Raw genomic sequence first — 24,098 nt, forward strand, 5'->3', positions numbered from 1 at the left:
ATGGATACAATTTGACCCAAATATGTATCAGTATTTAAATATTGGTTGAGTAATTCTTATATAGAATATGTTGAATATGGGGTGCATCAGGGGTAACTAGTATCATGTGCACATGGTGGTTATAGCAATTATTCATCCTCCCATTTACATTCTTAATAAGTGGTTGATTGTAGGTATTTAAAGTATTTTTTATAAATATAATTGTGTATCTTACGAAAGGGGTATAAATTATATATATGGTATTGAACAAATGTTCCCCTTTCTATATAGAGGAATATGTATCTAAAGCACTTTCTTATTAATATAAATGTGATTCTGATAAAGGGATATATATTATATGTTAAATGAATGTCCCCTTTTCTCTATATAGAAGAATACACGGTATTATGCTGAAAAATCCTCACTTATGAATGCAATATAGAATAACAATCCCCATTTGATGTAGTGGCATCCAGCCTCCTTTCAGAGCGCATGCGTGAGTCTCAGCTCCTCAAGCTTCCGGGTGCGCGCAGGATGTGACCTGAAGCGTTTCATGCCTGCGGTCCAGTGCGCACACTTGCGGAAGCTTTTTTTTACGTGGAGGTAGGCAGTGACAATCACATGCGCCATCTATGCCGATGTCATATGATGTGGGCGTTTAGGAGGCTTGCTCAAACCGCCACCGAGATTGGTCGAACACACAGTATGTAAACCCAGACATCTCCCCATCCTGATACGCCCCATTTGAAGAAGTGAGGCGAAACGGCATCAGGGGTGGCGGGACAAGTGGCTAGGCGATCCGATTCTAATCTAGGTAAATATATAATAATTCCATTGAACTCCTTCCCATTTAGTAGGGTTACTCATGCCTCATTACAGCTATTGATTAGGTGGGGTGGTTCTGGAATGAGATTGTGATCTATGTTTATTGATCTCATATGTTGCAGGATATTTAACCCCTGCAAACCCTGCAACACGTTATCGGTATTGTTCTGGAATGTGATTGTGATCTATGCTTATTTGATCTTATATGTTGCAGGATATTTTTTTCCTGCAGTATTTTATTTAATCTATTTTGTGGAAACAGACTCCTTATGTGAATATGTGATCAATTAGGCATAGTGATCAAAGGTTATGTGTTAATCATAAATAAGATCATGGCTTATGATATGCTGCTATATAATATGTGATTAATTGAGCATAGTAATCAAAGGCTAGGTGTCAAACACAAATAAGATCATAGTCTAAAGGCTGCTTTACACGAATCGATATATTGTGCGATGCATCGTTGGGGTCACGGATTTTGTGACGCACTTCCATCATTCGTAACGACATCTCCTCATGTGACAGCTCCTTGCGAGTCCAACCGATGCCTAATCGTTTGAAATTCGGCCATCGTGTACTCATCGTTTAATTCCATAAAATCGTTCAGTTTAGTCTTAATGAACGACACATTGCAAAGTGTGACACCGTGTATTCGGCCATCCTCGTAGTTGTTTGTGACATCAGTAAACGTTCAGAGCGTATTTGTGGTTTTAAATAATCACGCCTAATCTAATCGGATTGGTTGTAGCAGATGCGTTTTGATTGTTTATTACTGTTATAAAATACGGAGCTGTAGTCATGATGTGTGAACATTCAGCCTTGGCGTCATGCACAGTGTTTTATAGTGCATTATTCCTAATTTTTCTTACGTTTGTTTGTTCGCTGGATTTTCCGCCCTCACTCCTTGTTATCCCTTTTTTGTGGTAAGTTGTTATATGCCAATCTTTCCTTTTTGGATCAAAATCAACATTAACCAGACCACAAACAACAAACAAGAATGATGCTAAGGACACACGAGGCAACAAAGACAGACGCAGAAGAGAAACAATATATATGGGATCTAACCAATCAACCACATTAGCAGAACTGGATTGAGCAGGTCAGAAGAATTCAGGGCGTGCAACAATCCAGACAACGTCACGGAGGGCTGTATAGTTTGCCTAATTACGCCCATACAAAAGACAGATTGACCAAAGGAAAACATGTGTGAAGCCTTTTGGACGTCCGCCATGGCCAATCAATATATCGATGAGCGCTTTGTGGTCGTTTGACAACACCCAACGTGTGACACATGGACAACTACCTATCAGCGATACAAACCAAAAAAAAAAAAAAAAGACTTTGCCAAATAAATCGCACGATGGATTGACTCGTGTAAAGCAGCCTTAAGATTTATTGCTGTAGATTGTCTATAAATTACATTAATTCCTTGTAATTAATTATGATTGTAAAGTAATTTTCCCGATTTGTTGTCCTGGGATCACATGTTCCGTTAGTAAAAACAGGAAAACACCCTATCTGCTATAAAATTAATAAATAAAGTTTTCTAATTTTCTAAAAATTTAGTGCGTTGTCACTTCATATCCAACCAAGTATAAGAGGTTGGTTTTGTTGGTTATCATACGGTTTGAAGTGTGTACTATACATTAGAACAATTGATATATAATCGCTTTTGCAAAACGTCTGGATGAGTTCTTCAGTACAGACAACATTGTTGGTTATAAATGACAATGACAAAATGTATAATTGGTGAAGGAAGGTTGAACTAGATGGACCTAGGTCTTTTTTCAACCTATGTAACTATAATGCCCCCGACACCATGGGACACTCGATTCACAACATTGACATCAGCAAGCCACTCACCCATATGATGCCATACCAGTAGTCTGCCATCTGCCCTATACAGTGAAAACTGGCATATATCCACAAGGAGAAACCGTCTACGACATGCCACACATCATCGAATGTGGGCATTTGTCCACTTAAGTTGGTTACGATAATGAACTGCAGTCAGGTAGAGACCCCAATGAGAATGACAAGCATGCAGATTAGCTTTCCCGAGACAATTTATGACAGTTTGTGCAAAAATCCTTTGGTTATGCTAACAGATTGCTGCAGGAGGTGGTTGTTCTTAGGCAATCTCAGAGGTAAAGATTATGGAAGTTTAGGTCCTTGGTTGGTGTGGTTACAGCGGTTGTGAGGCCAGTTGAATGTATTGCCAAATTCTCAGAAACGCCTTTGGAGGTGGCTTATAGTGGAGAAATGAACATTCAGTTCATGGGCAACAGCTCTGGTGGACATTCCTGCAGTCAAAATGCCAATTGCATGCTCCCTCAAAACGTGCAACATCTGTGGTATTGTGCTGTGTGATAAAACCGCAAATTTTAGAGTGGACTTATATTGTGGCCAGCCTAAGGCATGCCTCTGCAATCAGCTGTCAAGTCAGCATCTTAACATGCCACACTTGTGAGTTGAGTAGATACAGTCATATGAAAATGTTTGGGCACCACTATTAATGTTAACCTTTTTTCTTTATAACAATTTGGGTTTTTGCAACAGCTATTTCAGTTTCATATATCTAATAACTGATGGACTGAGTAATATTTCTGGATTGAATTGAGGTTTATTGTACTAACAGAAAATGTGCAATCCGCATTTAAACAAAATTTGACCGGTGCAAAAGTATGGGCACCTCAACATAAAAGTGCCATTAATATTTTGTAGATCCTCCTTTTGCAAAAATAACAGCCTCTAGTCGCTTCCTGTAGCTTTTAATGAGTTCCTGGATCCTGGATGAAGGTATATTTGACCATTCATGTTTACAAAACAATTCCAATTGAGTTAAGTTTGATGGTCGCAGAGCATGGGCAGCACGCTTTAAATCATCCCACAGATTTTCAATGATATTCAGGTCTGGGGAATTGGATGGCCATTCCAAAACATTGTAATTGTTCCTCTGGATGAATGCCTGAGTAGATTTGGGGCGGTGTTTTGGATGATTGTCTTGCTGAAATATCCATCCCCTGCGTAACTTCAACTTCATCACTGATTCTTGCACAATATTGTCAAGAATCTGCTGATACTGAGTTGAATCCATGCGACCCTCAACTTTAACAAGATTCCCGGTGCCGGCATTGGCCACACAGCCCCAAAGCATGATGGAACCTCCACCAAATTTTACTGTGGGTAGCAAATGCTTTTCTTGGAATGCCGTGTTTTTTTGCCTCCATACATAACGCCTTTTTGTATGACCAAACAACTCAATCTTTGTTTCATCAGTCCACAGGACCTTCTTCCAAAATGTAACTGGCTTGTCAAAATGTGCTTGTGCATACCTCAGGCGACTCTGTTTGTGGCATGCTTGCAGAAACGGCTTCTTTCACATCACTCTCCCATACAGCTTCTCCTTGTGCAACGTGCGCTGTATTGTTGACCGATGCACATTGGCACCATCTGCAGCAAGATGATGCTGCAGGTCTTTTTAGGTGGTCTGTGGATTGTCCTTGACTGTTCTCACCATTCTTCTTCTCTGCCTTTCTGATATTTTTCTTGGCCTGCCACGTCTGGGCTTAACAAGAACTGTACCTGTGTTCTTCCATTTCCTTACTATGTTCCTCACATTGGAAACTGACAGTTTAAATCTCTGAGACAATTTTTTGTATCTTTCCCCTGAACAACTATGTTGAATAATCTTTGTTTTCAGATCATTTGAGAGTTGTTTTGAGGAGCCCATGATGACACTCTTCATAGGAGATTCAAATAGGAGAACAACTTGCAAGTGGCCACGTTAAATACCTTTTCTCATGATTGGATACACCTGCCTATGAAGTTCAAAGCTCAATGAGGTTACAAAACCAATTTAGTGCTTTAGTACGTCAGTAAAAAGTAGTTAGGAGTGTTCAAATCAAGAGATTGATAAGGGTGCCCATACTTTTGCACCGGTCAAATTTTGTTTAAATGCGGATTGCACATTTTCTGTTAGTACAATAAATCTCATTTCAATCCAGAAATATTACTCAGTCCATCAGTTATTATATATATGAAACTGAAATAGCTGTTGCAAAATCCCAAATTGCTATAAAGAAAGATGGTTAACATTAATAGGGGTGCCCAAACTTTTTCATATGACTGTATGAGAGAACTTGTTCGATGAAGGTTCTTAAGAAAGAACCCCCTGCGCTAGACACCATAAAAATATTATTGTTTCAAACTAAACAAGAAAATGGCAGGAGGGTTAAATTAAATTAAGACCTTCACGACCGGTCAATTTTTCGCTTTCCGTTTTTTTCTTTCGCCATTCTTTTTCTAAGAGACGGAACTTTTTTATTTTTCAGTCAATATGGTCATGTGAGAGCTTATTTTTTGCAGAACGAGCTGTAATTTTCAATGAAACCATAGGTTTTGCCATATAGTGTACTGGAAAATGGCAAAAAAATTCCAAATGCAGAAAAATTGCAAAAAAAGTGCGATAGCACTATTGTTTTTGAGATATTTTATTCACTGTGTTCACTGTATGGTAAAACTGATGTGTTGGTGTGATGCCTCAGGTCAGTGCGAGTTCGTAGACACCAAACATGTATAGATGAATACAAGTCACTAACAGAAACCTACTGAATAATTACAAGGAATACCACCTGCTAAATTATTAATTCAACGACAAAGTGGCTTTATTCCAAAACATATAGTTTTATTATTACCAAAATAAACATACATGATTAAAATAAGCAAGGTATGCACAACCAGAGGTGGATGCAAGAAAGGACACAATTGTAATGTTACTAATAGTAAATATAGCACAGCTGTATCAACATAGCATGCAGGGCTAATGCACCCACATGCCCCTGAATTCAGGAAGGTAACTCATGATTAATTAATTGGTCACCTAAATGGTGCACAGAGCAGTATCTATCTATGCCCACTTTTGCAATGAAATAAACATATGACAGTATAGTTAATGCAGCGTTACCAACCAGTATAAGAATTAGTCAGTGAGACAGATATAGCACCGCTGCATTAACACAACCTGCAAGGCTCGTCCATCAACATACCTCTGAAATCAGGAGGGTAACTCTAAATCAGTTGATTGGTCACCTAATAGTGCCTATTGCAATATCTCGCAATGCCCGCTTTTGTCCTAAACCGTCATATAACGATGCAGTCAATACAGCATTACTAACCAGTATATAGTGTCCGTGAATAGCACCACCCCAACCGTTCCGACGCGCGTTTCACCTTCTTCTTCAGGGAACGTGTAGTGCTCTGAATCAATTACGGGGTTTAAATGCCGCGGGAATTTGTGACGTAACCGGAAGTGGGAGCGGAACCACGGCTAGATCCGGTATACACTAGTGCATCATTTCCGGTCTATGAAACGCAATTGCGGGTCAGCTCAAACCAGGAAGGTAGATCAGTTCCTGTCTTATGGAAAGCCTAAACCGGAGGTTAGGGCGGGACTTTAGTTAACTCCTACGTAAGTTGATACAATACTTCCTGTCCTTGACACACAATTGCGGCTCAGGACGGGACAATAAAGTAGTTTTTAGCTCTTTAGCTCTTTAAGCAAAGCGCATGAATCAAAGGGGATTTAATTATAGATAAGCAGTCTAGTGAGTTCTCTTGAAGATTTTCATCCAAGTTATTGTCTTACCTCTATCCCTGATTCTTTAATATATTATGGTGTGGTGTATGTAGGATGTAACATTAATACTTTTTTGTTTTTTCATTATAAGATGGCATGCCTAATTCATTAGTGACGCGTTTTACATCGCATAACAGTAGCCTCTATGTATTGAAGTTTAATGAGTGGAAATGGATCCAGAATACTACAATCAAGAAAAGAATAAGAATGGCTTCACGAAGCCTTTGATATGGACGATACAACAGGCTTCCACTTCATTATTTAAAAAAATGTTTTGATTTTTTTTTTTTTGTTATAGTTGAGAATATAATTGTATTGGGGATGAAGGCCATGGTGCGCATGCTCTTCCGTGGCCCTTGGTGTCTGCTCCCGGATCGTGGTCATTGCGTCTCGCCACCGCCCCCCCGTCCCACCGGCACTGTGTGCCGTTGGGGTGGGCTGCCGATTGCGTGATGCGGACCGTGGTGGGGAGATGACTTATGACCAGTGAGCTTGGTTGAGCATGCGCCAACATCAACTGGCAATAATGGAGATTAACTGGGTGATATTCATAGAATGACTGCAGGTTTTCTTATGCTATGTTGTGGGAATAACTATATGGGTGATTAACTAAACTTTTAAACTGGGTAATAGTGGGCTTTGATCGGCGATTAAGGGGCAAATGTGTTATTTCAAGAATATCAAGAATATCTTGTTTTTGCCCATATTGACTAGATGCAACTGTGCAGATAATCTAGAATTTGTCTAGAATTGTATTCACTGTGATATGTACTAGTGCTTTGCTAATCACTACATATGCTTGGCAATAGTAAAAACATGTCTTAAGTCTGACTAGATAATAATGCATGCGGTGGCAGCGGGTTAATGTATCTATGTCTATTTTCGATGTCCTTATGTCCATTTATGGAAACAGGAGTGGGCGGTATTGCCTTATTTCTATGAGACAGGAAGCGACGTGCTTTATTGTCCTGTCCTGAGCCGCAATTGCGTGTCAAGGACAGGAAGTATTGTATCAACTTACGTAGGAGTTAACTAAAGTCCCGCCCTAACCTCCGGTTTAGGCTTTCCATAAGACAGGAACTGATCTACCTTCCTGGTTTGAGCTGACCCGCAATTGCGTTTCATAGACCGGAAATGATCACTAGTGTATACCGGATCTAGCCGTGGTTCCGCTCCCACTTCCGGTTACGTCACAAATTCCTGCGGCATTTAAACCCCATAATTGATTCAGAGCACTACACGTTCCCTGAAGAAGAAGGTGAAACGCGCGTCGGAACGGTTGGGGTGGTGCTATTCACGGACAGTATATACTGGTTAGTAACGCTGTATTGACTGCATCGTTATATAACGGTTTAGGACAAAAGCGGGCATTGCGAGATATTGCAATAGGCACTATTAGGTGACCAATCAACTGATTTAGAGTTACCCTCCTGATTTCAGAGGTATGTTGATGGACGAGCCTTGCAGGTTGTGTTAATGCAGCGGTGCTATATCTGTCTCACTGACTAATTCTTATACTGGTTGGTAACGCTGCATTAACTATACTGTCATATGTTTATTTCATTGCAAAAGTGGGCATAGATAGATACTGCTCTGTGCACCATTTAGGTGACCAATTAATTAATCATGAGTTACCTTCCTGAATTCAGGGGCATGTGGGTGCATTAGCCCTGCATGCTATGTTGATACAGCTGTGCTATATTTACTATTAGTAACATTACAATTGTGTCCTTTCTTGCATCCACCTCTGGTTGTGCATACCTTGCTTATTTTAATCATGTATGTTTATTTTGGTAATAATAAAACTATATGTTTTGGAATAAAGCCACTTTGTCGTTGAATTAATAACCAAACATGTATAGGTTTACTTTTATTTAAGGAGTTAAAAAAAAATTCGGAAATTTGTCTGAAAAAAGTGGCACACGTTTTACGCCATATTCCGTGACCCGTAGCGTTCTCATTTTTCGGGATCTATGGCTCAGTGATGGCTTATTTTTTGCGACTCAAGCTGACGTTTTTAACGGTACCATTTTTGCGCAGATTTTACATTTTGATCGCCTGTTATTGCATTTTGCGCAAAATTTGTGGCGACAAAAAACCGTCATTTTGGCGTTTGGAATTTTTTTGCCGCTACGCCGTTTACTGATCAGATTAATTGATTTTATATTTTGATAGATCAGGCGTTTTTGAACGCGGCGATACCAAATGTGTGTATATTTTTTATTTTTTTAACCTTTTAGTTTTCAATGGGGCGAAAGGGGGGTGATTTGAACTTTTATTTTTTTTGTGTTTTATTTTTAATTTTTTAAAACTTTTTTTTTTACACTTTTTTTTTTTTTTATTTTACTAGTCCCCCTGGGGGGCTATTGCGATCAGCGATCAGCAGTCCGATCGCTCTGCACTATCTGCTGATCACAGCTGCACAGCTGTAAACAGCAGATACGTGCACTTTCTGCTTCCCTGACCTCCGTGGAAAGCGAAAGTGAAAGTAGTTCATGTCTAGCACAGGAGTCATCACATGACCCTGTGCTACCATGACAACCATCGAAAGTCACGGGATCATGTCACGTGACTTCCGGTATCGGGTGGTAAGTAAAACTTTACCGCAATCGCGTCTATAATGGCGCTGTCACATATTGACAGCGCCATTACAGGGGTAAACGGCACGAGCAGATAATGATTCTGCTCGTGCCTAGCAGGCACACATCTCAGCTGTGAAAATCAGCTGAGATGTGCGCCGATCATAGCATGCTGCTGCCAGGAGACCGCGGTCGTTAAGGGGTTAAAGCATAATACTCACCCTTCTAAACGATTAGCTGTAGTAAATGTCTGCACAGAGATCCTCACAACCAATTAGCTGGAGTAAATTTCCTTGTGAATAAAATCTCCAGATAAAAGTCCAAAAATAGAGCCCAAAAATATAAATATAAAGTGGGTGCAGTTAAATACCACATTGCTCCTGTAGAGTATTTGTTCCCATAAAGTTCAGGGAGCTGGAGAGTGCTATGTGATGGTGGAATATTGTGGATTGTATACCATTTTATGTGGATTAATGTTTGGGCGTGGTACCCTGTCTTATTTGTACTTCTTTTGTGTACATTGTCCCATTTGCAGGTTTAATTCCTCCTCTGCCAGCCTTTTGTTCCTAAGTCGGGGGAGGGAGCGTGAGATCCACCTAAACTCTCTGCTTACCTGAAGAATTAGTCAGTCTGTTGGGAGCTTGAAGAAAGAAGATTGATCCTCTGGGAGGGAATAGCGGAGGCTGCGGCCACCATGTCAGAGAGACTGTGAGAAAACTCCATTTGCCTGGAAAAGGACTGCTGGAGGATTGTGACTGATCCCTGGGACATTTATGCCATTACTGGACAATTTTACCCTCTGTTTTGTGGATTATGTTATGGACCATTTGATTTGCTTGGAATAAATGCTCTTTGGATTGTACCGCCAACTCTCGCTCTGTTGATTGTGTGATATGGGAGAAGAACCCCCTAACAATTGGTGGCAGCAGCGGGATCAACACAGCACAGCCTAATGGAGATCCACCAACAGAGTGAGTACAGAAACTGGACTGCATCCAGTCTAAAGGAGAGAGCCAAAGATCTGGGCCTGAGCTACCAGGGACTGAGTAAAGAAGCCTTAATGCCCTGTCACACACAGAGATAAATCTGTGGCAGATCTGTGGTTGCAGTGAAATTGTGGACAATCAGTGCCGGGTTTGTGGCTGTGTACAAATGGAACAATATGTCCATGATTTCACTGCAACCACAGATCTGCCAAAGATTTATCTCTGTGTGTAAAGTGGCCTTTAGGCTAGGTTCACACACTGCGTTTTTTTTACGCTGCATTTTTGTGCCTTTTTGCACAAAAAAAACGCACAAAAACGCACCTGCGGCAAAAAACTGCGGGTGCGTTTTTACCGCGATTTGGTGTATTTTTTTGCTGCGTTTTGCTCACTGCGGTTTTATGCGTTTTTTTATCAGTGAACAATGCCATTAAAGATTGTTGAAGAAAAAAAAGAAAAAAAATCTGTCATTTCCTTCTTCAATATGTTCTTCATTCTCCACTAGTGTATGCAGGAGAGCAGACAGCTGCAGAACTTCAAGGCTCAGCATGCTCCATCCAGGACTGTATGCTGGAGGGAGAGGCAGGGCGAGCAGAACTACAAGGCTCAGCATACTCCATCCAATAGTGTATGCAGGAGAGCAGACAGCAGCTGCAGAACTACAAGGCTCAGCATCCTCCATCCAATAGTGTATGCAAGGGAGCAGACAGCAGCTGCAGAAGTACAAGGCTCAGCATCCTCCATCCAGGACTGTATGCAGGAGTTTTTTGCCCCCCAAAAAAATGACATTTTTGTATGCTCACCAGGTACAGCAGGCAGGTACGGGCTGCCCCCAACCCCCAGCTGCCTATTTGTACTCGGCTGGGAACCAAAAATATAGGGAAGTCCTTTTTTTTTTTTAAATTATTTCATGAATTTCATGAAATAATAAAAAAAAAATGACGTGGGCTTTGCCTAATTTTGAGTCCAGCCAAGTACAACTAGGCAGCTGTGGATTGGAATCTGCAGTGCAGGGTGCCCATGCTTTCTGAACACCCCCCCTGTGAATTGCAGTCCGCAGCCACCATAGAAAATGGTGCTTTCATAGAAGCGCCATCTTCTGGCGCTGTATCCAACTCTTCCAGCTGCCCTGGTGACGGGTGGCTTGCTCGGTAATAATGGGGTTAGGGCTAGCTAATTAGGCTTAGGCCTAGCTGTATATTATCAGCTAGGCCTAAGCCCGAAATTCTTGGTGTCACACCAATATTAGACATGGCCACCATTAATTTCTAGTAAAGATAAAAAAAAACACACAGAAAAATATTTTTATTAGAAATAAAACACAACACAATTAGTGACTCCATCTTTATTGAAATAAAGAACCCCCCTCCACAGTAATCCTGGGTCAAGGGTCCCGTGCCGTCCAATCCGGATCCAATATCATCTGATCAGTTTGCTGGAAGGCAAAGCGATCAGATGATGTGTCAGGATCAATGATGTGCATCACATGACACAGCAGCTGATTGTATAAAAGCCGTTTATACAATCAGCTGAAGCATCAGTGCAAAAAAAAAAAAAAAATACTCACTTATGTGCTGATTACCAGCAGCTCCTGGAGCGGAGTCTGATCCTGTCCGATCGCTGCAGGAGCTGCCGGTAATCAGCTGATGAAGTCTCCTAACGGCATCAGCTGATAGGTGAAGCCTGCCGGGCGCCGGCGTCACCGCGAAACTTACGATCAGCTGACGCGTCAGGTGACCACATCAGGTGATCCATCACCAGGTCCTGCAGGCATCGGACGTGCCCGGGGACACTGCACACAGCCGGAGCAGCGGTACAGGGAGAGGAGCTGGGAGCGGACATGGCACCGGGAGTCTGAAGACACGTGAGTATCACATTTTTTTTTCTGCTGTTCACTTTTGATTTCACAGCTGCCTCCACCTCCCGCCCGGCCATGGTGCCGCACGGGAGCAGACATGCACAGGACGGGAGGTGGACGCAGCGGTGACAGTACCAGGAGGATTCACGCTTCTGTGTTTACTGACAGAAGGAATCCTCTTCCTGTACATGTCACTTTACTACCCACCCATTGTGTTTATAGCTGCGTTTTTAGTCATAGAAATGCACTAAAACGCAGCTATATTTGCAATTTGCGTTTTTCATTGCATTTTTGAACATCTCATTGAACTCAATGGGTGGAAAACGCAGTGAAAAACGCAAAAAGAATTGATATGCTGCGTTTTTGTTTGCAGGACAAAAACGCAGCTAAAAAAAACGCTGTGTGCAGACAGCAAAAATTAAAACTCATAGACTTTGCTGGGGAAGCAATGTCACAGCGTTTTTTGAGCAAAAACGCACCCGAAAAATGCTCAAAAATGCCGCGAAAAACACACTGTGTGAACTTACCCCAAATTGATCTACTTGTGGATGAGAGCCAGTCCACCTCCTCCCAGATGTCTGACAGACAAACACTGGGATCCATGCCTCAAAAAGCCAGTGGGTGGTGTGGTTCGAAGAAGAGATGGCAGCTCTTGGCCCCGGTGTATCTCAGGAATATAAGGAGCAGGCTGCTTGCCAAGCACAGAGGAGACAAGAAGCAATGGAGTCCGACAGAGGGAGTAATGTGAGTTGGAGTGTAAACCCAGCGAATCAGGAGCCTGTACGGATTACTTGGGTGGACTTCAAGCCATTTGATGAGGCTTCCGGAGATGTGGAAGGGTTCTTCAAGGACTTTGAGCAGCAGTGTGTCATAATGGAGGTTCCCCACTCTGGCTAAATGCGTTTGTTAGTGGTACTCCTGAACGGAAGCCTGGCAGAGGCTTATCGCACCATTGACTAACAGCAAAACCGGGATTACAACATTGTACAGCGGACTATCCTGAATTATCATGCCATCACCCCAGACTCACATAGGGCACAGTTCCAAGACCTCCCATGCACCACAGGGGGATCGTTTAGGATTATGCCCATAAGATGTCCCAGGCATGTCGGAGATGGCTGGAAGCGGAAGACGCCTTCACTGAGGAAGACGTTATACAGGTACAGTATTTCTTATAGAACAATTTCTGTACAAGTGTCCCTCAGAAATATGGGAATGGGTAAGAGAGCGCACGCTGTGCACCTTGGATGGAGGTGCAGCCCTGGCTGATGAGGCCCTTACTATCAGACCACAATAGAGGACACTTCTGGACAACAATATGGAGATAAGGTATGCACACCAGTGACTATGCAAGGGGAATAAATGTAATAGCAGAAACTGCTGTGTGAATACTGACATGAAAAATTCAATAGCTATATGTAAGAATGAAATGGGAAAAATGGAACCTGCATTACTGCCTTGAATATATGAATAAAGAGAAATTTAGCTACTGAATTGATCAATGCAATAGAGCCCCAACACTACGCCAAAGTATTTCTCTACGTTGGGGTCCCTAGCTTGTGTGTGTCCTCTCATGCAGTTAAAAAACTTACCGTGTATGGGAAGCTGAGACCCAGGCTATATATACGTATCATGTGGATTGGCAATAGGTGTGAATGGGGTGGGTTCACAAACGAAAAACTACTAACAAATAAGGAATAAGTTTGGAACTCCATTCTATGTCTGAACTGGGTGCAAAAACCTAAAAAAATCACTATCATTCTTACATATAGCTATTGAATTTTTCATGTCAGTATTCACACAGCAGTTTCTGCTATTACATTTATTCCCCTTGCATAGTCACTGGTGTGCATACCTTATCTCCATATAGTGATTTTTTTAGGTTTTTGCACCCAGTTCAGACATAGAATGGAGTTCCAAACGTTATTCCTTATTTGTTAGTAGTTTTTCGTTTGTGAACCCACCCCATTCACACCTATTGCCAATCCACATGATACGTATATATAGCCTGGGTCTCAGCTTCCCATACACGGTAAGTTTTTTTAACTGCATGAAAGGACACACACAAGCTAGGGACCCCAACGTACAGAAATACTTTGGCGTAGTGTTGGGGCTCTATTGCATTGATCAATTCAGTAGCTAAATTTCTCTTTATTCATATATTCAAGGCAGTAATTAGAGTTGAGCGCGGTTCGCGGTTCTCCAGTTCACGGTTCGAGTGATTTTGGGGGGTGTTCTAGATCGAACTAGAACTCGAGCTTTTTGCTAAAGCTCGATAGTTCTAGTTACGTTCGAGAACGGTTCTAGCAGCAAAAAGCAGGGCTTTTTACAGCTACAGTGTGCAGGAGCCATCGCTGGCAGCCTGCCAGAAGCTGGTAACCAAGATAAACATCGGGTATCCAAGCAAAGCGCTTTGGTTAGTAACCCGATATTTATCCTAGTTACGTGCAGGAAGCCCACACTTCCCCGCTCAGCTCACTCCGCCCCCTCCTGCACGCGGCATGTACACACACACACAAACACACACACTCACCTGTCCCCAGCCAAGCAGTCCACGACACTGACGTCCTCAGCACCACGTGATCCCGCTAGGCTCCGCCCACCTGTCACTCTGCACACATTACCCAGCTAGGCTCCGCCCACCTGGCACTCTGCACACATTACCCCGCTAGGCTCCACCCACCTGGCACTCTGCACACATGGTCCCGCTAGGCTCCACCCACCTGGCACTCTGCACACATGGTCCCGCTAGGCTCCGCCCACCTGGCACTCTGCACACATCGTCCCGCTAGGCTCCACCCACCTGACACTCTGCACACATTACCCCGCTAGGCTCCGCCCACCTGTCACTCTGCACACATGGTCCCGGTATGCTCCTTCCACCTGGCACTCTGCACACATTGCCCCGCTAGGCTCCGTCCACCTGGCACTCTGCACAGATGGTCCCGCTCGGCTTACCTGCGGTGATGAAGTCCTGACCTCGGCGCTGTCACTGTCCTCCATGGCCGCCGCTTGTCACATCACCTTCTCTCGCTTCCGACCCGAGACTGACTAGTGGTGACGTCATGGGCCGCTCGCGATACTTGGCTGTGAAGATGATTGAAGTCAGTGTGCAGGAGATCAGCGCAGGTAATGTACCTCGCTGACAGCAGCACTTGTCATCCCCTGCAGTGACCTGGGCTGACCCATTGATGTTAGCTCAGGTCACTGCATTGCTCTCCCAGCCAATGGGGAACATCCTGCTCTTCATTGACTGGGACAGTGTGGATCGTCATGGCAACCCCTTGGATTACAGCAGACCTGGATTTGTTTTTCTTTCTAATAAATTGGTTAAAGAGGGAATGTATTGGGGAGTGTTTTTTCAAATAAAAATGTGTTTGTCATCTACTTTTTTTTATTACTGACTGGGTTGGCGATGTCGGGTATCTGATAGACGCCTGACCTCACCAACCCCAGGGCTTGACACCAGGTGACATTACACATCTGGTATTAACCCCATATATTACCCCGTTTGCCACCGCACCAGGGCACGGGATGAGCTGGGGCGAAGCACCAGGATTGGCGCATCTAACGGATGCACCACTTCTGGGGCGGCGGCGGCCTGCTATTTTTAGGCTGGGGAGAGTCCAATAACCATGGACCTCCCTAGTCTGAGAATATCAGACCCAGCTGTCTGCTTTACCTTGGCTGGTGATCCAATTTTGGGGGGACCCCTACGTGTTTTTTTTTTTTTTAATTATTTATTTAATTTAAAATAACAGCGTGGGGTGCCCTCAGTTTTGGATTACCAGCCAAGGTGAGGCTGCCAGCTGTGGTCTGCAGGCTGCAGCCGTCTGCTTTACCATAGCTGGCTACAAAAATAGGGGGAACCCTACGTCATTTTTTTTCATTTTTGGCTAAATACAAAGCTAAGCACCCCTTAGTGCCACATGAAAGGCACCAAAGGGTGCAAAATTACAAAATGCAGGAGAGTTGGACATTATGTGTCTTTCTGCCATTATAATGACAGAAAAGACTGATATGAAGTGTACAAGCAAAAGAAAATCACCAGAGCGCTCTACGCTGTGAAAAGCAGTAGAAAATGGCACTGGAGTGAACATGTGACTGCCTCATGTAGGATGAAGCTATGGATCCTGGGTAAATTTATGTATTTTCCCTCCTTCAGTTTTTTTGCAGTACACAAAAAAAACGGAAGGCACACGGATGACAAACAGATGACATACGGACCGTCTACGGAATGGAAACGGATGCCACACGGATACACCCGAGAAAAAAAATGGACTGTTTTTTGCAGACCACAAAAATTGATCGGTTGTGTGAATGTAGCCTTATTCTGGGCTGCCGTTTATAAACAGCAGACAGAAATAAGTGAATAGCGCCCCCCCAGCGTCAGAAAATCTCCGGGGTTTCAGGGCTAGCTGAGACCCTGGAGATCATGATTCAGGACGGTTTTTCCGGTCCCCGCTCACGTGATCACAGGTATACACCGTATACCGATGATCATGTTACAGTAAATGACAGCACAGGTAAAAAATTATTTATCTCCCATCTGGCATGAACAAACATGATAAATCTCCTACCCGGTCCCCTCCGGTCCCCCGCTGTCGCCAAACTGCCCCCCTGATGCCCTCCCAGAAATCCAAGATGGCCGCGCGCACAACAGCGCGCCGGCCGCATTCACCCTACTTCTATGACTTCTGTCGCATGTGCCATGTACCAAACTCCTCCCCAGGCAATGCCAGGTCATCCCCTATAACCCCACCGGTGTTCCCCGGTGTCCCACGGTACCTGTGCAGCGTTGATTCCCCCACGGTCCTCTCCTTCACAATAGATGCTGCCGCATGCACAGAGCGGCTGTCAGCTCAGCTTCCTGTGTTCAGACACAGTGAGTAGTGGTTATGCATCTGTAGGCTAAATGGGCGGCACGGTGGCTCAGTGGTTAGCACTGCAGTCTTGCAGCGCTGAGGTCCTAGGTTCAATTCTCACCATGGGCACCATCTGCAAGGAGTTTGTATGTTCTCCCTGTGTTTGCGTGGGTTTCCTCCGGGTACTCCGGTTTCCTCCCACACTCCAAAGACATACAGCGCTATGGAATTAATAACGCTATATAAATGAATAAATTATTATTATTACTGCAATACCCTGCTCATGAGGTAAGGAACATAATTGATCAGGAGAGCTATATACTACATTTTCAAATGGAGGGATTTGCTTTTATAGTTTCCCTGCTGAACGACTACCAAACATGAGAGTCCGTTATACGTCACAAGAAAACACATCTAAATAGCGAGCTCTGTTGTTAAGTATTCATTCAGCTGGATAACTGGACTTAAAGGGGTATTCCATCTCCAAGATCCTATCTTCAATATATAGTAGGTGGAACAGCAATAATATCAGCAAATACCAATATTTGGAAATGTAGAATAGTTCTCCTGATTAGGCATGCCCTTACCTCATGAGCAGGGCATTGCAGCTTTGGTAGCAACCATTACGACATGGACTCTGCTGCTGTGGACCCGGGGAGAGTGAGTGCAGATTCATTGCACCCACACTTTTCACATGAAGGGTCCGCACTCCTAGAAAATGGGAGATACGTTCCCTGAGTGTCTCCCCCATATTCTAGATGGTCCAGAGTTGTCGTGGGACCCCTTTATTTTTTTTCTTACAATAAATTGGTGAAAGAGGAAATGTTTTGGGGACTGTTTTTTCAAATAAATTTCTTTTGTCGATTTTTTTTTTTGTTAGTACTGACAGTTTATGATGTTGGGTATCTAATAGACGCCATGACATCACAAACTGCTGGGCTTGATCTCAGGTGACTTTACAGCTAGTATCAACCCGATTTATTACCCCGTTTGCCACTGCACCAGGGCACGGGATGAGCTGGGGTGAAGCGCCAGGATTGGCGCATCTATTGGATGCGCCACGTCTGGGGTGCCTGCGGCCTGCTATTTTTAGGCTGTGAAGGCCCAATAACTATGGACCTTCCCACCCTGAGAATACCAGCCCACAGCTGTCCGCTTTACCTTGGCTGGTGATCCAATTTGGGGGGGACCCTACTTTTTTTGTGTAATTATTAATATTTATAAAATAATTATAAAAAAAGAGCCTGGGGGGACCTCCACATTGGATCCCCAACCACGGTAAAGCTGCCAGCTGTGGTTTTCAGGCTACAGCCGTCTGCTTTACCCTAGCTGGCTATCAAAAATGGGGGGACCCAACGTCATTTTTTTTTTAACTATTTTTTAAATAGAAAAAATTAATGGGCTTCCCTGTATTTTGATTGCCAACCAAGGTAACGGCAGGCAGATGGGGGTGGCAACCCATAGCTGTATGCTTTATCCGCGCTGAGAATCAAAAATACCGCGGAGCGCAACGTCATTTTTTTTAAAGATTTTTTTTTACAGCACTGTGATGTCCAGCAATCAAAATACAGGGAAGCCCATTTTGTTTTTAGTTATTTAAATAAATAATTAAAAAAAATATTTATGAGGCTCCCGCTGCAGTTTTTTTTGTATTGCTAGCTAAGGGTAATCCAAGCAGCTACTGGCTGCTAACCCCCACTGCTTGGTGTTGTCTCTTCGAGACAGACTAAGAACTAACTCTGTTCGAAACGCGTCCTCTCACGTTTATTCCTATGAATTCATGATGGAAATTTTTTTTTTAACTTGAACATGAAATAAAGAAAGAATCTAATTTTAACCTATTTTGGGCCAGATTGCTGGATTTCTACTCTATTTATGCTGATGCTGAGGTCTGCCTACCTCTTTCTTTCCGTGCACGGTCTGGATTTGATCTCGGGTGCAGGTGAGCGGGGTCACCCCCTTCCTCTGTCTTAGTCCTGGATGGAGTATGCTGAGCCTTGTAGTTCTGCAGCTGCTGTCTGTCGGTATGGAGAAGAGCAGACAGCAGCTGCAGAACTACAAGGCTCAGCATACTCCATCCAGGACTGTATGCAGAAGTTTTTTGCCCACCAAAAAAATGACGTGGGCTTCGCCATATTTTTGTATGCTAGCCAGGTTCAGCAGGCAGCCACGGGCTGCCTCCAACCCCCAGTTGCCTATTTGTACCCGGCTGGGAACCAAAAATATAGGGAAGCCCGTTTTTTTTAATTATTTCATGAAATAATTAAAAAACAAATGACGTGGGCTTCGCCCTATTTTTGTGTCCAGCCAGGTACAACTAGGCAGCTGGGGATTGGAATCCGCAGCACAGGTTAGCCCGAGATTTCTGGGCGCCTCTGCTGCGAATTTCAGTCCGCAGCCGCCCCAGAAAATGGCGCTCTCATAGAAGCGTCATCATCTGGCGCTGTATCCAACTCTTCCAACAGCCCTGGAGCCGGGTGGCTTGTTGGGTAATCATGAGTTAATACTGGCTTTGTTTTACTAGCCAGTATTAAGCCAGAAATTCTTAATGTCAGGCACGTTTGACCCGGCCATTAAGAATCTCCAATAAAGGGTTAAAAAAAAACACCACACAGAGAAAAAATACTTTAATAGAAATAAATACACAGACACATTAGAGACTCCATCTTTATGACCCCCTGTCAGCCCTCCACGATCCATGGTCTTCTGTCTTTCTCGTTCAACAAATGCAGCTCTGCTACATCACTGCTGCATGGGGGAAGACGCTGCTTCCCGTGCAGCCTTCACTCCGTGAGAGATCAGTGCTGCTAGCGGTAACAGCGGTAACGCTGACAGATGTGTTACCATAGCAACAGGGCTCCGATCATGTGATTCCCGGAGCCGCGGTTAGCGGTGACGTCACCGCTAACTGCGTTGCTATGGCAACGGTGATCTCCGTTAATGACCGGCTGTGTCAGCCGGTCCCTAACGGAACTGGGAGTCGACCGTGTGCTAGAGCATGTCGCCGGTACACGGCGATACACAAATGTGCACCGTGTACCGGAGAGTGCAATGACAGGTCCTACATGACGCGTCATAGTCATGTGACCAGTCTGTAGCCAATCAGATAATAGCCACGTGACTGGTCATATGGCTATTTTGACATCACGATAGGTCCTGCATCACTGCTGGCAGTGCTGGTTACCGGGAGGATTCAGCGATCATCGGATGGAATAGCGGCAGGAGACAGAGTGCAGGAGGGATCGCGGGGACCGGTAAGTGTAATGGCAATGTTTATTAACTGTATGTGTACATTTATAATGCGTTTTTATGTGTTTGTGATTGCCTCCCATTATATCCTATTGGTTCGAGTTCGGTTCATCGAACGTTCGCCAAACTGAACTCGAACGAGACCTCCGTTCGACGAACCGAACTCGAGCCGAACCACGGCTGGTTCGCTCATCTCTAACAGTAATGCAGGTTCCATTTTCCCCATTTCATTCTTACATATAGCTATTGAATTTTTCATGTCAGTATTCACACAGCAGTTTCTGCTATTACATTTATTCCCCTTGCATAGTCACTGGTGTGCATACCTTATCTCCATATAGTGATTTTTTTTAGGTTTTTGCACCCAGTTCAGACATAGAATGGAGTTCCAAACGTTATTCCTTATTTGTTAGTAGTTTTTCGTTTGTGAACCCACCCCATTCACACCTATTGCCAATCCACATGATACGTATATATAGCCTGGGTCTCAGCTTCCCATACACGGTAAGTTTTTTAACTGCATGAGAGGACACACACAAGCTAGGGACCCCAACGTAGAGAAATACTTTGGCGTAGTGTTGGGGCTCTATTGCATTGATCAATTCAGTAGCTAAATTTCGCTTCTGGACAACAAGACACTGCTCCTCGGCCCTCTCCAGTTATATCTGCCCCTCCAACCAGCCACAGGCTGATGACAACCACTACACACAATCCTGGGCACCAACAGTTTTGACCACGCCCTGGGGGGATCACAGAGAGGAGATGTTATGGGTGCAGACAATCTGGGCACCTGCAATCCAGTTGTCCCACAAGGACTCGGAGGGAGCCCCACACACCTCTATCTCATCCAGTACATTTTGTGCATTCCATCCCGACTGAGGAAGAGTTACCACCACCTCCACCAGAGTGTGCTGCTGACCCCTGCACCATAGATGCCACTGTTGGAGTGTATGGACTTTGGCCTTTGTCACCAGGTTCTCCTACTGCCTTCTCAAAAATGCACATTAGAAGGAGTCCAATGCAGAGGAGATGTTATCAATGTGGGCAGCCTGGGCATTTGCAAAACACTTGCCCTGCTGGTCGATTGAGTAATGACCGGGCACCAAATTGACCTGTTCATTTTCTACAGCCAAATACATGGTGGGAAGAGTTCTCACCCCTTCAAGTGGACTTGCCTAATGACTCAGACCCTCATGCTCGTCCACTAGGGGTTTATGGGGTGCAAGCCACAGCCCCGAGTTCCTCTCACCATCAAAGTAAGCACTTACAGGAGGTTGTGCTGGATGGACAGAGTCATTGGATTTTGTAACTCTTGGGCATTTCTCAAAATAGCTAATCTCCGAGTGGTTCGGCCAGAGGCGTTACATCATGGACCAGGGATTGTTATTGAACTGGCTGGAGGACAAAGGAGGGATATACAAAAGGCAACTGTAGATCTGAACTTTGGCTTTGGGGTCAAGCAATGTGTGGTTGGGGTGATGAGCGTCCTGCCTGCAGATGTTCTCCTTGGAAATGATGTGGGAGATCTACAATGTCGATTTGTGGGTGCAGAAAACACAGTTTGAGTGAAGGAGGACACAAAGGGAAGATTGTCCTTCCAACCCTACTGCTGTACAAGGGACTATCTACTCCTTCTTCATCCAATACAAGCGTGGAAGTCAACACCAGACCGCTGATGGACTGTCCCGGCAATAAAAACCATAGACTATCCACAGCTGAGCAACATGGACTTAAGTGAAATGGCCAGAAGTCTGTGTAGACCTCATGCCATACTCACTTATTCAGAAGGAGGGAGAGGTTGTGATGGTAGAATATTGTGGATTGTATACCATTTTGTGTGGGTTAATGTTTGTGTGTGGTTCACTGTCTTATTTGTACTGCTTCTGTGTACATTGTCCCGTTTGCAGGTTTAATTCCTCCCCTGCCAGCCTTTTGTTCATAAGTCGGGGGAGGGGGCGTGAGATCCACCTAAACTCTCTGCTTACCTGAAGAATTAGTCAGTATGTTGGGAACTTGAAGAAAGAAGATTGATCCTCTGGGAGGGAATAGTGGCCAGCATGCCAGAGAGACTGTGAGAAAACCCCATTTGCCTGGAAAAGGACTGCTGGAGGATTGTGACTGATCCCTGGGACATTTATGCCATTACTGGATAATTTTACCCTCTGTTTTGTGGATTATGTTATGGACCATTTGATTTGCTTGGAATAAATGCTCTTTGGATTGTACCGCTATCTCTCGCTCTGTTGATTGTGTGATATGGGAGAAGACACTCACCCTTTAAAATGATTACCTGTAGTAAATGTGTCGCGGGCGGAGGAGGGGACACTGCGCTCTCCCACTGCTCGGGTCCGGCTGCTGCTGCCGCTGCTCTGTGGTGGCTCGAGTGGTGGGCCGGATCCCGGGGACTTGAGCGGCGTTCCTCGCCCGTGAGTGAAAGGGGGTTTGATTGGATGGTGGGGATTGGGTTATTGTCCGTGACGCCACCCACGGTTGTGGTGAGATTAGTGACACCATCGCTGCTCTGGACGGGGATCCCGGGAGCGATGACAGGGAGCAGCCTGGATGTTAGTTCTCCCCTCCGTGGGTAGGGGGTTGATTGTCCCGGGGCCCGGTGATGGGGTAGGGATGGATGGCAGCCGGGTTACGGGGCCTGGTGAGGTGCAGGGTCGCGGGGGCAGCGCGGTGCCGCACGGCACGGTGGTACTCACTCAGCCAGTAACACACACGGAGTCTCTGATGAAACAAACGGCTGGATGGACGGGTCCCACAGACGGCTGCGGTGTTTTTCCCCTGACCCCAGGTTGGTAATGTAAGTCCTTTCCTGCACCTTCCGTACACTCCTCCTGCGCTCCGGTTTCCAGCTGGCTCCCCGGTTCGGTACCGGTGGGCCACTGCCCAGCCCCGGCTACCTACGGTTCCACCAGACTGTCTTCCTGGCTCTCTCAGACGGCCACTACCGTCTGCCTGACTGCTACACGAGGGACCTAGGCTCCAACCTAGGCCCCAGTCTGCGTCTGCCTCTCTGCAGACCTCCTCTCTCTTCCTCTCCTGGACTTATCTGGACTTGTTTCCTGCCTCAGGCCAGCTAAACTCCTCGGTGGGCGTGCCAATCCGCCTGACTCCGTCCACCTGGTGTGTCTGTCTGAACCCAAGGAAGAAATCAGGTCTCACTGGGGATGACTGCTGTGAACTGCTGGGGGTGGGGGTGTGTGTGTGTTGTTACCTGTGGCCCCTGGCTTGTCCAGGGCGCCACAAATGTCTGCACAGAGATCATCACAACCAATTAGCTGGAGTAAAGGCAGCGTTACACGCTACGATTTATCTGACGATATTTCAGCGGGGGGTCAAGGTTTCCGTGATGAACATCCGGCATCGTTAGCGACGTCGTTGCGTGTGACACCTACGTGCGACTCCGAACGATCGCAAATAGGTTGAAAATCGTTGATCATTGACACGTCATTAATTTTCAAAATATTGTTCGTTGTTTTATGATAGCAGCAGACATATTGGTACGTTTGACACCCTGCAAACGACGAACATCCACACGACCGCCTTGGTCAAACAATGTATCGCTGAACAATTTGGCGTCGCTTGTGAGATCGTTACGTGTGACCGCTAATAAACGACCTATGTGCGATCTTGGCAAATCGTAACTACGATCTGGGCGTGTCACGTCGCTCATGAGATCGTTAGATAAATTGTAGCATGTAAAGCGGCCTTTAATGTCCTTGTGAATAAAATCTCCAGATAAAAGTACAAAAATAGAGCCCAAAAAAAAAAAATATAAGGTGGGTTCAGTTAAATACCACATCACTCCTGTAGAGTATTTGTTCCAGAAAGTTCAGGGAGCTGGAGAGTGCTATGAGGATAAGAGCTGTAAGACCTGTTAACCCACGCTATGGGCTTGCAATGCTGCCGCTGTGAATGCCTCGGCCGGTGCCTATCCCAGCAGTAAAGCAGAGTGGTTCCATTATCAGAACGGCGTGTGACGTCACACAGGCAGAGTACAGAGGCCAAAAACTCTTGTACTAATCCTTACGTTTCAAAACCTGGCGGGTTTCTTCTTTAGAGGAAATGTCTGTGTTATGCCGTACCTGACTCCTCCTTATCCCCCACACATAC

At 44.8% G+C, this 24,098-nt stretch overlaps 1 protein-coding gene across 1 annotated transcript in view; it reads right to left on the reverse strand.

Annotated features, from left to right (window-relative positions):
* The window catches only part of LOC142296638 (putative cation-transporting ATPase 13A4), a 523,287-nt gene that overhangs the window by 47,717 nt on the left and 451,472 nt on the right, over positions 1 to 24,098 (reverse strand). The window lies entirely within an intron of this gene.

Source organism: Anomaloglossus baeobatrachus, chromosome 3 (assembly GCF_048569485.1).
Source record: "Anomaloglossus baeobatrachus isolate aAnoBae1 chromosome 3, aAnoBae1.hap1, whole genome shotgun sequence".
Classification (NCBI taxonomy): Eukaryota; Metazoa; Chordata; class Amphibia; order Anura; family Aromobatidae; genus Anomaloglossus; species Anomaloglossus baeobatrachus.